This window comes from Camelus ferus, chromosome 8 (assembly GCF_009834535.1).
Source record: "Camelus ferus isolate YT-003-E chromosome 8, BCGSAC_Cfer_1.0, whole genome shotgun sequence".
Classification (NCBI taxonomy): Eukaryota; Metazoa; Chordata; class Mammalia; order Artiodactyla; family Camelidae; genus Camelus; species Camelus ferus.
Window position 1 is genome coordinate 72,159,737 of NC_045703.1, and position 15,530 is coordinate 72,175,266.

At 50.0% G+C, this 15,530-nt stretch overlaps 1 protein-coding gene across 1 annotated transcript in view; it reads right to left on the minus strand.

The window, feature by feature from the left end:
• Positions 1–15,530, minus strand: part of RPS6KA2 (ribosomal protein S6 kinase A2) — a 318,148-nt gene that overhangs the window by 86,169 nt on the left and 216,449 nt on the right.

A 15,530-nucleotide genomic window follows, 5' to 3' on the forward strand; every position in this document is an offset into this window, starting at 1 on the left:
CCATCGGAACCTTCCACGGTGCAAACCCAGTGGCCAGACTTCAGTGTCCCCAGGACTGGGCATCACCCCATCTTCCTCAGGACATCTTCCTCACTTGGATTCCAGGACATCCCAATCACCAGGTCCCCCGCTACCCCCCCATTCTTCCATCTCCTTTTTGGTTCTTCCTTTATCTCCCTGTGTCCCGTCCCCCGTCCCCCCTCGTCTCCTTCCACGTCAGCACCCCTTGGGACCTCATCCTGTCCCGGGCTTCGTGGTCCATCTAGACATGGACAACTCTCAGGTCTGGACCTCCCCCGGACTCCAGATTTGAGGCTCCTGGGTGCACGTGTGTGGGGGGGACCTGCAGAGGCTGTGTGCCTGCCCAGGGTCTCAGCTTTACGCGGCCGGTGAGGGGTCTACAGGGCAAACCCACCCTCAACTCACCGGCATGTCGGCTGCCCTGGGGAGGGGGTCAGGGCCACCGTCTTCTCACTCGGGTTCCTGCTCTGAGGATTTCCTACCACTTGCCAACCCATCAGTGCATTTAACTGTTTTTAAGAAGATATTTTAGGGGAGTCGGTCTAGTTTAGTGGCAGAGCACGTACTCAGCATGCACGAGGTCCTGGGTTTACTCCTCAGTGCCTCCATTAAAAACGAATCAAAAATAGGAAAAAAATGGCAAAAAAGGAGTATTCTTCTTAAAAAAAACCCAAGAAGATATTTTATCCATATTTCTGCTTTAAGCAATTGGCTCACCACACCTGGCCTGCCATACTGCTAGGAAGTTCAGAAATGCTTTGAAAGTGGTGAAGAGTCACCGAATAGCTTTCTCCAGGGATGGAAGACAGGGCAGACCCTGGAGGGCCCCTCCGGTGGGGGGGGCACACCCCCCATAAAGCTTCCAGAACCAACGAGCACAGGCCGTTCCCTACAAAGCCCCCGAGGAGGCGGCCTGTGCACATTATAACACAAGGCGAGGACGGCCAGACGTAACCACAGACTCAGAACCTCAGGAAGCCTCCTCCTTCCAGACGGGTCGCGGGCTCCTCCAGGGAGCCCAGGGGCCAAGCCCTGAGCAGACCCCGAACTCCTGCGCCCGGATGCAGGCTCCCAGCATCGCGGCTTCCCTCCCGAACCACCGGGGAAGTTTCTGAGATGCAGTGGCCAGTGCATCGCAGTGTCTCCTCTGCTCTTTAAATCACTCTTAACGCGTCTCAGCCAACGTGTGAGCAGACACGAAATGCAGTTGCAGGACCAGCTGCACCGGCCCCACCAGTGCCTTGGGGAACTGTTTCTACAGAAAGTTTCCACCTTTTCCCAAGGGTTAGATGTAAGCTGAGAGTGGAACTCACACTGGCTCGGCGCGCTGGACTCTAGACAGAACAAGGAGAGCCCAACGGAAGAACGAATCGTCTGCGAAGCCACGGGGTGAGGGGAAGAAACAGACGGCTGGATGAAGCGGGAGGCGGCGGGGGGGTTGGGGGGAGCCCTGGGGCTGCAGGAGCCGGACGATGCCCCTGGGCAGGGCAGGGCCTGCCGGGCCTGAGGTCTGCTCTCCACCCGCGGCGTCCGGGGCCTGGACCACAGACCCCCCCCGGACGCCGCGGGACCCCAGGGTGGAACAGGTGCCCTGCTCTCCTCCACCCTGGACCGGCACTTTCCCTCTGTTATCAAAGAAAGCGATCCAGCACACGGGGCATCACGGGACTGGCTCGCACGCCGGAGCGTTAAGCACGGCGTGCCCCGTAGTTGGGGTGCCTCCACCTTCAGAGAGAAACCCTGAGCCGCTCCTGAAGCCCCCAGCCTCTAGACTGGGCTAAACTCGGGATTCCCGCATCCCAGCGGAGGGCAGGAAGAATCCAAGATGCACCTCCCGTTCATTCTTCCTTTTCCTCCCCACCCAGCCCCTGCCCTCTCCCTTCCCGCCCGACTCCTATGGATTCCGGTTATTAAGGCAAGATGGATTTTTCCCTCTGTTTTTAAATGAAAGTGCCACCCCTCATGGCTGCTGTCTTTCTTCACCCCCACTGCCTTCGTCCCCTCAAATGATTTTCCTTCCATCCTTCTGAAAGCCGCTCGATCTGCTGGTATTTTTATAACTCACAGTCTATGCAAATCGGACGCCCTGGCAGCTGTGATTAAAACAGGGACGGGCAGATGGAGCCACGCGTTTGCAGGGAGTGGAGGATGCGGGCGTTCCAGACTCAGGCTGCAGGCTCCCGGGTTCTGACAACTCCACAGTCTTTGGGTGCATTGATTCTAGAAAGTTCCATCAATCCTTGAGCCCCTCGCCCTGAGAAAACAATGTACTGTGATACCCGAGCTGTGAAGTGACGAAGGTCCAAGGCTCCCGTATCTGGACGTGGTGTTTTGGGCGTCGGCTCTAAATGCGGCCCGCTAGCCATTTCCATCTCATCTCCAAAGTTACCATCTAGGATGTGCTTTGCAAAGAGTCATTTCTAACATGGCAGTAAGAACGTCATTATCTATGGACCTGATTTTGTTAAGATGCGTGGAAGAATCTCCAAGGAGCCTCAGAATTGTGGATGGAAAATGTATGCTGAGAGGCCCCAGGACTCACGGGCAAACTGGACATAAACCGTTGACTCAGGGGCGAATATCAAACTATAGTAAACCCATGGGCTGTATTAATCCAATCACTCAGACATCCTTGGAAGACACCTGACTCAGGTCAGACAGACCAGGGTGGCACATTCTCCTGGCCAGTGAGCACACGCAGACTGGCGTCTCCAGACAACACGTGTGTGGAGAAGGGCCGTTTGGGTTCTGCAAGAAAATACTGCTAAAGTAATAGATTTTCCCAATGGTCCAACAAACACAGCAGTAGTTATTAAAACTGATTGCTTGTATCATTTTTTATCAAAGATGAAAGAGGGGAGGAGGGATAAATTGGGAGTTTGGGATTAGCAGATACAAACTATCATATGTAGAATAGATACATAACAAGGTCCTACTGTACAGCACAGGGAACTGCACTCAATATCCTATAATAATCTACAATGGAAAAGAACATGAAAGAGAGTATATATATGCATGTAAAACTGAATCACTATGCTGTACACCAGAAACTAACACAACGTTGTAAATCAGCTAAACTTCAATTAAAAAAAAACAAAAACTGATCGCTGTGAGTGGGCAAGTCCTCTCCTGGGAAGTCCACGCTCGTTCACAGCCCTTCCTCAAAGCGGAGGCACAAAGCACCCCTCCCGGGGGTGCTGGGGCCCCTCTCATCAGCAGGCATGTCTGTGATCTGTGTGAGGGCAGGCAAGGCAGCTAAGGACGCGTTAAACAAACTGCTAACATCTTAGGAAATGGGAATAATTTGCAAAAGGTTCATTAGAGGCCACTTGGGTTAGCAGACTGACGGCAGGAAAGTTAACACGTGGGCAAGGGCGCGGGAGGGCACGATCTGGGGGAAACAACGGCTGGGCCCCACGAAGAGTTTCATGCTATGACGGAAAGTGGTCATCACACGGCAGGAGAGGACCTAACGCCACCGAGCGCACGCTTTGGAGAAACACACGCCACTGTGAATAGAACAGCACGGGTCTTACTGGGCAGACGGGGGCGCACCGGGCAGGAAGCCGCCTCTCACTCCTGCACAGGCTCCCTGGTCTACCAGGGGGCACACGTCTTCACACCTTCTGACCCAGGGAGCTCACCCCTCCGACCTTATCAAAACAATCCGAATATGGAAAGCTGTTCGTTACAACGTTTTATTTTTAAATAAGAGTGAAGAAATGAGAAACACTTCAAAAATATTTATTTTTTTTTCTTTTTAATACTTTTGGGGGTAATTAGGTTTATTTATTAATTTAATTTAAATTTTTATTTTTCTTTAATGGAGGTGCTGGGGATTAAACCCAGGACCTCGTGCATGCTAAACACGCGTTCTACCACTGAGCTACCCCCTCCCCCTAGAAACAGCTGAAATGTCTAGCAATGCAGAATTAACTAAATGATGACGTCCACCAAAGAAAATTTTACAATGGCGTTAACAGTGATTATGCCATTTACAATTGCTCCCAGAATAATGAAATAAATAGTTTAAAACTAACAAAACAGGTACGCTATCCGTGTGCTGAAAATTACAGAATGGTGCTGAATGGCATCAGAGAAGAGCTAAATAAATGGAGAGGCAGGCACGTTCACAGACTGCGAGCCCCCACAGGGCAAAGAGCGAACCTCACCGACCGCTGATCTGTAGGACTCAAGCCATTTCCGGCAAACTCTGAGCAAGGCTTTTTGTAGATATAGACAAGCTTATTCTCAAATTTATATGGAAATGCAAATGATCTGGAGTTGCTGAAAACAATTTTCAAACAGAGGAATAGGTGGGCGGAATCAGTCTACTGATGCCAAGGCTCACGGCATAGCCCCAGCAATCAGGACAGTGTGACTTGGTGTAAGGACAGACACACAGACTAAGGGAGCAGAACAGAGGACCCTGGAGTGAACCCACTCAAATATACCCGACTGATCGTTGAGAGGAGTGAAAAAGGAACGTGGTGGAGGAAGGAGAGTCTTCTCAACAAATGGCGTTGGAGCGCATCGAAGGCCGAGAAACACACACACACACAAAAGCCCACTGACCCTAACCCCCTACTTCACACAATAAACTGAAAATGGGTCACAGACTTAAATGTAAATGATGAAACTACAAAACCTTAAGGGGAAAAGCTTCAGGACCTAGGGCTAAGGGGGAGATTCTTAGATATGACACCCAAGGCAAGATCCATTTGATGAAAAAAAATCAATAAATTGAACTCAACCAAAATTTAAAACTTTTGTTCTGCAAAGGCTCTGCTAAGAAGGTGAAAAGAGACGCTACAGACTGGGAGAAAGTACCTGGGCACCACGTATGCAGCAAGTCTTGTATCTCAAACAGATAAAGAAGTCTCAAAACTCAACAGTAAAATAAAATAAATAATCCAACTAGAAAATGGGCAAAAGAGACAAACAGTCATTTCACCCAAGAAGATACACAGATGGCAGACAAGGACGTGGACGTGTCTGCACCGTCATGAGCCATCAGAGGAACGCAAAGCCACAGCGAGGTGCCACCACACACCTGTCAGCGGCCACAACAGGAAACCCAGTGACACCACCAATCGCCGGCAAGGCTGCGGACAAAGCAGGTCTCTCCCGCCGCTGGCGGGCGTGGCAACGGTGCAGCCACTGGAAAACCGGCAGGTAGTTTCTTATAAAATGAACCATGAACTCACCATGCAACCCAGCACCGAGTTCTTGGGCATTTACCCCAGAGAAATGAGGGCTGTGTTCACACAGAAACCTGGACACAACAGCTCGCAGCACCGCTGCGTCCAAACAGCAAACAGGCCAGACGCTCCCCGCAGGGAGACGGTTAAGCCGACTGACACACAGCGTCAGGCAGCGACGAAAAGACACAAACCGCTGACACGCACGGCACGAGTGGGTCTCCAGAGGGTCACACTGCGTAAACAGAGCCAATCTCAAAAGAGTACGTTTATCCTGATGGAATAAAAATTCATATTTTAAGGCAAGACAAGAAAAATGTAAACATAAAAAGTTTTCTCTGCCCGTGTGGGCCGCCCCCCTGCCCATTGTGTGCACTGTCGGCCGCGTTAGGAGTTAACCAAACCTCCCCAGCGGCAGAAACGTCTGCTCAACCATCAAAACCAATCTTCCTCCTTCTAGGGCCGGCCATGTAGCTCCTTAGAAGGTAACGCTCCTGTCTCTGTCCTGTAAGGGGTCGCGTCACCCACCACTAACCGTGTACACGCAGACAACTCTGCTGAACTTCACGTACAAGGCCACTGCATCACTTCCTTCAGGATGGTGACTGATGGAGAACAGGCTAAGTCAGGTGAGCTGGGGAGACCCTGGGCCGAACCTCATGCAAGTTCTTAGCTTAAATATTACCTATGACCTTATTCACGCTCCCAGCTGTGTGACTTGCAGTCTGCCTGTGTTACACGCTTACTGCTTCTTGCATCACCAGACATGCGGCTGAGCCGCAGATCAAATGAATGGTGATTAGAAGACTTGAAAGGATTGATCAAATAGACAGTCCTGTAAGATCCATGATTGTGATGGTGTAACTGGAGATTTGGGAAGAAGCAACGGGAGAAAACCATGTCCTGGATCGTTACAGACGAGCAAGACAGGCGGCTCGGAGATGTTTGACTGCTGTTGACAGGGTCGAGTCAGTAACAGCACATGGAGTGGCTTATCACACAGTCCTCCCCTGACCCGGGAGTGAGCAGTGCTGGTGCCTTGGGACAAACTGGTCAAGAAACGCCTCCCAAACCTTGATCGAAATTAAGACCAAAAGGGAAGGGACTGCAAAGTAAAGAATGCTGCCCACCAACCAGTTCTTCAAGAATCAAGTCATTATCCACTGCAGTCGCTGACCTACAGCACGTGCTGAAAGGAATTCAGGGTGAAGGTCAGGACGAGGCTTCGGTCCTCTGGGGAAACCGGCAGAACCAGTCCTCAGATTGTTAGATGCTTTCAGGAGAAAATTTTATGAACCCAGCTCCTTGCGTCTCTCCTTACTTAGAAAAGCCCTAAAACCATTAACTAAGACGTCTGTTTCTCGCAAAGAGCAGCAACCTTCTCCCCAGGTGTGTGCTTGATTGCACGTACCCTCTTCATCAAAGTCACATCTACACTGGCCTCCCCACAACCTCCTCAGAACAGTCCTCAGAACTCCCTGAGAGACTGTCCCCAGGATTATCACTAAGTTGGCTTGAATTAAATTTTCCATTTCTTTCTTAGACTGACTACTGATTAATTTTTCATCGACAATATGATGCCCATTTGTATAACATTCTTAAAATGACAAAACTATAGAGAAAAACAAGAGATTGGTGTGGCCAGAGGTAAGGGATGGTGTGTGTGTGTGTGAATGTGGGGAGTGTGTGTGTGTGTGTGTGTGTGTGTGTGTGTGTGTGTGTGTGTTCCATAAAAGATTAGCAGGAGGGGTCTTTGTGGAGATGGAACAATTCTGTGTCTTGATTGTGGAGGTGGTTATATGCAACTACATGTGATGAAATTGCATAGAACCACACACACACACACACACACACACACACAGAGTACATATAAAAGTGGTGAAATCTGTTGACTGCAGCAAATGTTTTTTATACTTTACAGGGATTACCCGGGGAGGAACTGGGGAAGGGCAGATAGGACCTCTGTCTACTTTCTGGAAACTTCCTGTTACTCTATCATTACCTCAGAATAATCAGTTTTTAAAAAGTGATTTTGAAGTCTACTTGCAATGTCGAAAGAGCCTTGTTATAAAATTTTAAATTAAAGAAGGTAGTAAATAAATTTTACAGACATAATAATTACCCTGACATTTAAATTATTTGTAGGAAAAACATTTATGAGAAATATATGAAGCTGCTAACAGTGACAGGATTAGAGGAATACAGATGATTAATTTTCTTTCCTTTGTTTTCTAATTTTCATTTAGAAATGTAAAAATAAGCAAGCACACACTGGCTTCTGTATAAAAATTTAAGTCAATAAAATCACCTCACTAACCATCTATGTGGATTTCTGTACTCACCCGCTGCCCCATATCCCACTAGGCTGAAACACAATAGAAAGGTTATGCCATAGCAACTGCGAGTTTTGAAAAGCAGAAAAGATCAAATAACTTGCCGTAAGAAAACAAAAAGATGGAACCCAACAGGAAAGAATCTGGATACCATTTCTGGATGTGAAGGATAAACCTGCAATTTGGTGACAAAGAAAGGCTCAATATTTTTAAAGCTATTAAAATTTTTGTGCTCAACACTCAGGATTCAGCCAGTGGGTCCACACAGCCTCTCCAGTCAGGGCACAGACGGTAAAGTTAGAACGTGCAGGATGGAGACCAACACAAACTCCCCGGCCTGGCGGGCAGCCAGAGAATTAACAGAATTTTTCCTGGGAGGTGGGTAGTTTGGGGGTGTGTGGTGTGAATTTACTGGAAACTGAAAAGTGAAAAAACAAAGGCTTAAAAGTGAAATTAGAGAAGACTATCTGCTATGGCGAATCAGATGAGCTGTGTGATACATTTATTTCTCTTAGTTTTGTAGATATAAATATCAAGGGTTTAATTTTTCTCTTGAATAATCCTGAGCAACAATCCAAGCAAACTCTACTGCAGTCACTTCTGTGCCGTGCGTGTTGGGCTAATGACCCCTAAGTCTCCGAGAGGAGCTTCTGCGTGAGCGGCGCCCCCCAGACAAGGCCAAGCTGGTTATCCGAGTTTCAGAACACACGCAACATGCCACTGGCCCTGGCTGTCTGCGTGATCGTTCCTATCCCGAACATTTTCACAAATAGAATCCAGACAGAAAACCACCACGAACTTCAGAATTAAGGTTAAACAATTTCAGTGACAATATGCTTTCACCATTTTTCAAAATTTTTGAATAGATGAAACTTTGGGACAAAAACCTCATTCGAAGAAGTAAGCTGCATAACCATCCCTCTCCTCGCTTTAAAACCAACTTAGTTGACATTTTAAAAAAAATTATAAAACCTCCTGCTGAAAAATCAGATCTGTCTTGGTTTTAAGGCCCCCCTCCCCTCCCCCCAGTCACACTGCCCTCAGCCCCTGAATGTGCAGCGCCGTCAGAGCTGAGAGCTTAGTCCCAGGCGACGCCCTCACATGGAATGAAGCTAACCGTTGAACTCCAAGCTTTCATCAGTTTTGGCCAATACGAGCTACAAGTTAGAGACTTCCAGACAGTCATGGGCACAGATGAAGTATTTCAAGTGAGGTGACAAACTGAACGGGTTTACTCAGTAGTGTCCTGGCCCCAAGCACCTCCCCGTGGTCAGCTTGGCCGTTGTTAACAGCGGTCAGGCCACGGAGGAATCCAGACAATTACTATCTGACTCCACAATTAATGGGTTTCATCTCTGAGAGAAGCAGCTGACCTGGCAAACACTGAGAAATCAGAGATTATGCACAGGGGACATGCACTGTCATTTCATCACCGGCTGAATTTCCCCGTCGCCCCGGCCCTCTGTGCAAATAACCTTTTTCGTTCTCAGTGGTGCCCTCCTACCTTAAAGTGCCCGCACACAGCGTTTACTCAGTCAGGGTCTGTCCAGGAATAAACTCCTTGTGGGTGGTTTAAAGAGGGTGTGTCAACGCCCTCATGTCTGTTACCCCCAGGAGGCCCTTCCCAGAGCGTCAGTCTGCGGAACCACACTTGCAGAGTGACCGAGCCGACCTGATGGACTCAGTCCTACTTACGGCGTGAAGACATGGGCTTGGGACCTCGCCACGTTCACGGAGTCACCACTGGCGTCACGTGTAGTTTTAGAATTCAAATAAATGATACTATAAAAGCTTGTCTAAGTTTACCCGAGCTTGAGGTTTTGCCGAAACAGCCTACTCCACGATCCCCGATACCTGGCTGCACAGCAGGGTCACGCCCTTGGGTCTGCAACAGACTTAAGGGACGATGGAGAGAATACTAAACCTTTCCCGAAGCTCTGGTGGCAGCACTCCAGTAAGTTAATTATTTATACCAGAAAACATGATTTGAAAGCTTGTTTAGAAAACCCCTTTAAGTTGAGGACATAATTCCAAATTGCTGAGTAAAAGCTCCATTGTTTCCTGCACACCGAGACGACCAAGTCCTTATCTGGTGACAGAGCAGTGATGAACCAACCGCTACGCCCAATCCCTGAACTCTGGGTGCAGGCAGGGCGCCTGGCCACAGCTGCAGGTGCTCTCAGCTCTGTGGCCAGGCTTCGGCGCACATCTACCGGGCGATGTCAGCGGTTCACAGTCTGAACGGGGCCACACTCACTAGCACCTGATGTAACACAGCTGAACGTGAGATTCTCACGGGAGGCTGAACTCAGACGCCGTAGGTTTCAAGCACCTTGGCCACTTACTCATGTTGATTCACACAGTTTGTTGTGGTTGTTGTTAAACTCCTTGATTCAGGCAACGCTTAGAAGGAACAGGATTCATTCAAACAGAGCGGCAACCACTGGGCGCATCGATGAGCAGCAGGCATCCTGGGCAGAGGGGCGAGGACCCTCCCCCGGGGACAGCCCAGCCCGCTAGCCTGGCCTCCCAAAGCCTTCTCCTCCCCGTCCCCGCTGCCCTGGCGCCGTGGTCACAGGGTCACACGTGTGGCTCACCTCCCTGCTGATGGCGCTCTACTAGGCCAAACCCAGGGCACTGCTTTAAATGGACTTGGCACTTCTGTTGGCTGTTATAAACTGGTATATTTAAGAAAGACAACCAGCCTACTAGCACGCGATTTTGAATGTTTCCAAAGTGCTCTTTTCCCCCCAGAATGATGGCTTTGGGGCAGGAGTGCAAATCCCACCGTGATCTGCATCGTCCTCTTGGACTCTACCCGGAACTGAGCCCCACTGGACACCCAGGGGGCGAGGTCAGCCTGTTCACTAGAAAAGAGCATCTGACTCCAGGCGGACGCTCTCAGCATTGGGCCGCCCCGCAGCCGCGGCTCAAACTGCACCCAGCCTGTGTGCGCATGTGTGTGCGCGCGTGCGTGTGTGTGTGTGCGCGCGTGTGCGTGCGCGTGCGCGCATGCAGGGGACTCCACGGAAGGAACCAGGGCAGCTCTTGGAGGGGTCAGCGAAGCGCTGGCACGGGCCGTAAGTTCAGCTTTTAGCTGCTTCTTCCCACAGGTCGTCATCTTTTTCTCATTATCCTTCGAACGTTCCCAGTCACCATCACCCGGGAACGTACTACCGCCCTTTCCCTGGGTAAGAGCTCTGCGCATTTTCGCTTCCTTCCGCAGCCTCGTGGCGACCGTGTTCCCGGGTCTCCAGGCCCGCTGCGTGCGGCTGACCGGGAGACAAGGCTTAACCTGCCTCTGTCGTGACCCTGGATGCGAAGAAGGAAGGACTGGACTGGGAGCTGCCGACGGAGCGGAAATCCCACAGGATTTTCTGTGCCGCCCCCTCCTGACTCCGCGTGCGCGTCCTGTTTGGAGGAGGCAGGGAGAGGTGCTCGGGACAAGAACTGAATCTCGAGGCTTCACTGGGTGAGAAGACAGAGGCGGGTGTGCCGGTGGCAGCGAGGACATGGTTCCCCTCGGCCCCAGGCCTCAAAAGACACCCCCTGGCCCATGAGATGTGAGATCGAGCAAACAAACCAATGCCTTGTGAGAAAGAGCTGCGTTTCGTTTTTCTGTTTTGTTTTTTTTTTAAGAGAACAGTGGGATCCCCCACCCCGGGTACAGCTGAGGAGGCGCTCTGGATAACACCACCAGCAATTCTATCAAAAGCCTTAAAAATACACAAGTTGCACACACACTCGGCCCATCAAATGAAAAGCAGTCATGCATTTCCCCAAGATAAATGGGTAACTGAAAAAACCTGATTCTGAAATTTATGAGTTTAGGGATTTTTCGTTCCTCGACCTCTTCCCTGTGCAGCCAGGCTGCTGTTCATGTGATGGCAGAAAACATCCACTCAATAAACATCGTGTAAAAATGGCCTATTTCTTCAGCAATTTGGACCCAAATATACTGAAACAGCTTGAAAGGGAACATTCCTCCTAAGCAAATCTGCCTTCCCCACAGGTACGCTGAAGCTCTGCAAGGACAGACAGACGGCATCCTTCTCCACGTCAGAGCTACTCACACGTCTCTGTGTAAGACTTTCCCCTCACCCTCAGTGTCTGAGCTTCCTTCACTCTGACAGGGGACAAAGAGTCATCACAATCAACCCAGGGCGCCCTTCTAGAGGAAAGGCACTGAGGGATGCTGGCCTCTAGACAAGGGACCACTAAGGGTGAAGGTGATGGAGAAGTCCCAGGACACTGCCTTGAACTGAACGTCTGAGTCCCCCAAATTCAAAGATGGAAGCTCGAACCCCAGTGTGACAGTATTAGAAGCTGGACTTTGGGAGGTGCCTGGTCAGGAGGGTGGAGCCCTCAGGAAGGGGATCAGCGCCTTATACGAGGGCCCAGGGAGCTCCCTCCCCGCCTGCCGCGTGAGGACACAGTGCGAAGATGCCAGCTAGGAGCCAGGAGGTAGGTCCTCGCCAGACGGCGAAGCTGCCGCACCTGACCTTGGACTTGCCAGCCTCCAGAGCCTCACGAAATAAATTTGTTGTACCAAAGTCACTCAGCCTGTGGAATTTTGTGACAGCAGCCTGAATGGACCAAGATGGGCATGAAAGTATGTATGTGGGGCTCAGGAGTGGGCAGGAGGGTGAGGACAGGGAGTGCTGGATGGAGAGGCCATGTCTGGAAATCTTGGGGAAGAACAAGTGATTTTTGATTCTCTCTTTCTCTGGTGATCCAGGAGTGATCAGCACGTCCTTCGTCCAGAGCTAATCTCCCGGGGAATTCAGTGAGCAATCTTCCTGGGCTGTCCTCTCCTTCTCCCGAGTTCTGGGTCGACAGGAAGCCAGAGGTGCCCCCCTCATGGGAGTCCCCACTCCAGCTCCTGAGGAGCCATGCTGCTCGCCTGGTGTGCCGTGAACTGCTGCCCTGCTCACAAGGGGCCAAATTCACCCAAATGGGCTCCTTGACATCATCATTATCGCATTTTCATTTGTTGTGACCTGTGAGTCCCTAAACGCTTTCCTCTTAGCCTCAGGGGGAGGACCATTCCTACAGCCACTGGAAAATACCTAAACACGCTAATTCCTACCTCTGAATTAATGGGTCTTTTCAGCAAACTGGCCCTTCATTGTAGGAGAAAGGGACCTTCCACAAGAGAGGTGTCGAAGCTTATAGCATGGAGAGGACCAGAGACTCCCACCCACAGGAGCGCACTGCTGGGGACGGCCTGGGACAGGCTCACGGGGGGAGAGGTGGACACCTGGGGAGCCCAGGTGAACACGGCAGACAACACACACCCGCCTTTATAATCAGGATAACAAAATCAAGAGAATCTGAAGTTAGTGTTTTCACACAGAATAGAACAATTTTGCATTCAACTGTCGGGAGTGAGCATCACTAATCCAGGAACAGGACCGAGAGAGTCTTTCAAAAAGTTCCACCAGAAACCAAACCAAGCCAAAGGCCCGTCTGCGTACTCCTGATAAAAGCACACTGATCTAACGTCTTCTAGCCTTTCACGTGGCCTCCTGGGGAGCCTGCTGGAGGCTTCGGGTGACCGGCATGAGCAGGTGTATAACTGGTAACCCCTGTGCCCGAACAACTCTGTGTCTTCCCAGTTAGATAAACGCTAACTCCCGGTCCCCAGGGTCATTGACCAGCACCTATGGATTCTATCCCGTTTTACCACATGCACTATCTTTCCTGGTCGTCCAATAGTGCTGACTGTGCCGAGGGGAAGCCCGGAGGCAGTGCACCCTCAACCTGTCCGAGCCCTGAAGTCCGTGCGGGGACAGTGGGCTGGGCGCCTCCCACCCCCCGACACATGACAGCAGACCCGACAGAGAATCCTGGGGATTCTCTGACCAACACAGACGGGGTACCACGCCCCCCACAGAATTCTGATGTCAGGCAGCTCAGGTCATCCTGGAACTGGACGGTTCTTGCAGTGAGCAGTGCCTCGTGGCTCCAGGCTGTGACTCAGTTCAAATTAGTTTGAGGTTCTGTTTTTGGAGCTTGGGGAAAATGAGTGGTTGAATTATACCAGTAACTCCTCTCCCCAGCATGCTAACTGAGAGAGATTTTTTGTCACCCAGACCGAATGGAGAAAAATTGGTTTTTGGGTTTCCATGTCTGTGTGTTAGCAAAAAAAAAAGTTTTAATGAAGATGTAAGGCCCTGTACTGAAACAGGGGTTTCCATAATGTACAGAAGTAACAGAAGTAAATTAGAAGACAGTCAGGTGACTCCCAGGCGAATATCAAGAGACCCAAATAAAACTTGAAGTCATTCTGGTGGCCAGCTGATCCACAGGGGTCCCCCTCTGGGCGCTCCCTCTCCTGATAGTCCCTGTAATGAGCTGCAGAGCGCCACAGCCCCAGGGCACCACCCACACCGGGGGCCAGGCGGGCCAAGCCTGGGTCACGCGGGTGAGTGCGAGGGCGGGAGAGGCGCGAGGTGTCCAGCTCCCCCCAGATGGGAGGCGGCCGGGCCGGCGTGTTTACAGGTGGTGTGGGATAGCGCTGGCACCTGCTCCGCGCAGGAAAGGAAGACGTCATCTAAGACGATGGGAAACCCGGTGCAGAACGTGGGCGAGTCTGAGAGGCCAGGAGCCTCTTACTTACGTTGCCTGGGGAGACTGCCCCAGGAGAACACTGCTGAGGTTTATGTCAGAACGCTTGCCTACGTTTTCTTCTAAGGAGTTTAGTGTCCTGTTTTATATTTAAGTCTTTAAGCCATTTTGAGTTTGTTTCTGTGTATGGAGTGAGGGAGTGCTCTAACCTCACTGATTTGCAGGTGGCTGTCCAGCTTTCCCAGCACCACTTGTTGGAAAGACTACCTTTTCTCCATTGCATATTCTTGCCTCCTTTGTTGAGGAGTAACTGACCATAAGTGTGTCCTTTATTTCTGGGCTGTCTGTTCTGTTCCAGATCCATGCCTGGTTTTCTGCCAATACCACACTGTTTTGATGCCTGTCGCTTTGTACTACTGTCTGAAGTCTGGGAGGGTTATTCCTCCAGCTTTGTTCTTTTTCTTCAGTATTGCTCTGGCAATTTCTGGGTCTTTTATGGTTCCATATAAATTTTAGGATTATTTGTTCTAGTTCTGTGAAACATGTCCTGGGTAATTTGATAAGGATCACATTAAATCTGTAGATTGCCTTGGGCAATGTGGCCATCTGAAGGCTATTAACCCTTCCAGTCCAGGAGCCTGGGATATCTTTCCATTTCTTTGCATCATCTTCATTCCCTCCAAGGATGTTTTATAGCTCTCAGCATACAAGTCTTTCACCTCCTTGATCAGGTTTATTCTTAAGTATTTTATTTTTCTGATGCAATTTCAAAAGCGATTTTTTTTTTTTTGCTTTCCCTTTTCTGATGTTTTATTGTTAGTGTAAAGAAAGGCAATGATTTCTGTATGTTACTCTTGTGTCCTGCTGCCTTGCTAAACTCATTTATCGGTCCCGGTAGTTTTTGCATGAAGTCTTTGCGGTTTCTATCTATAGTATCATGTCATCTGCATACAACGACAATCTTACCTCTTCTCTTCTAATTTGGATCCTTCTATTTAACCATGTTCTCTTCAATGTTACAAAAACAGAGGAAATCTATGCTAGGACTAGTGACCCGTATTATACAGGAACCGTCACCGGTTTCTCCTAGTGGAATCTGAGAAGAGATGAGGGAAAGATGGGGGTGTGAGCTGACACTGAATAAAATCACAGGGAGCTTCCTTGTCACTAGTCCTGCAAGATGCAAAGCAGAAGTGTTCAGACAGACCTGAGCTCAGTCCAGACGACAGACACCTCCACGCCCACTGTCACATCTGAACACAGGCCGTCAGCGAGGGCGCCGACACACAGGCTACCGCACGCATTCCTGTCCTGTGCATCTGGGGGAAGGGTCACTGCAAACCGTCCAATTTCTGGGACCTTAAGCACCTATTCAATGCTCTTAAATGAAACAGATTTTTATTTC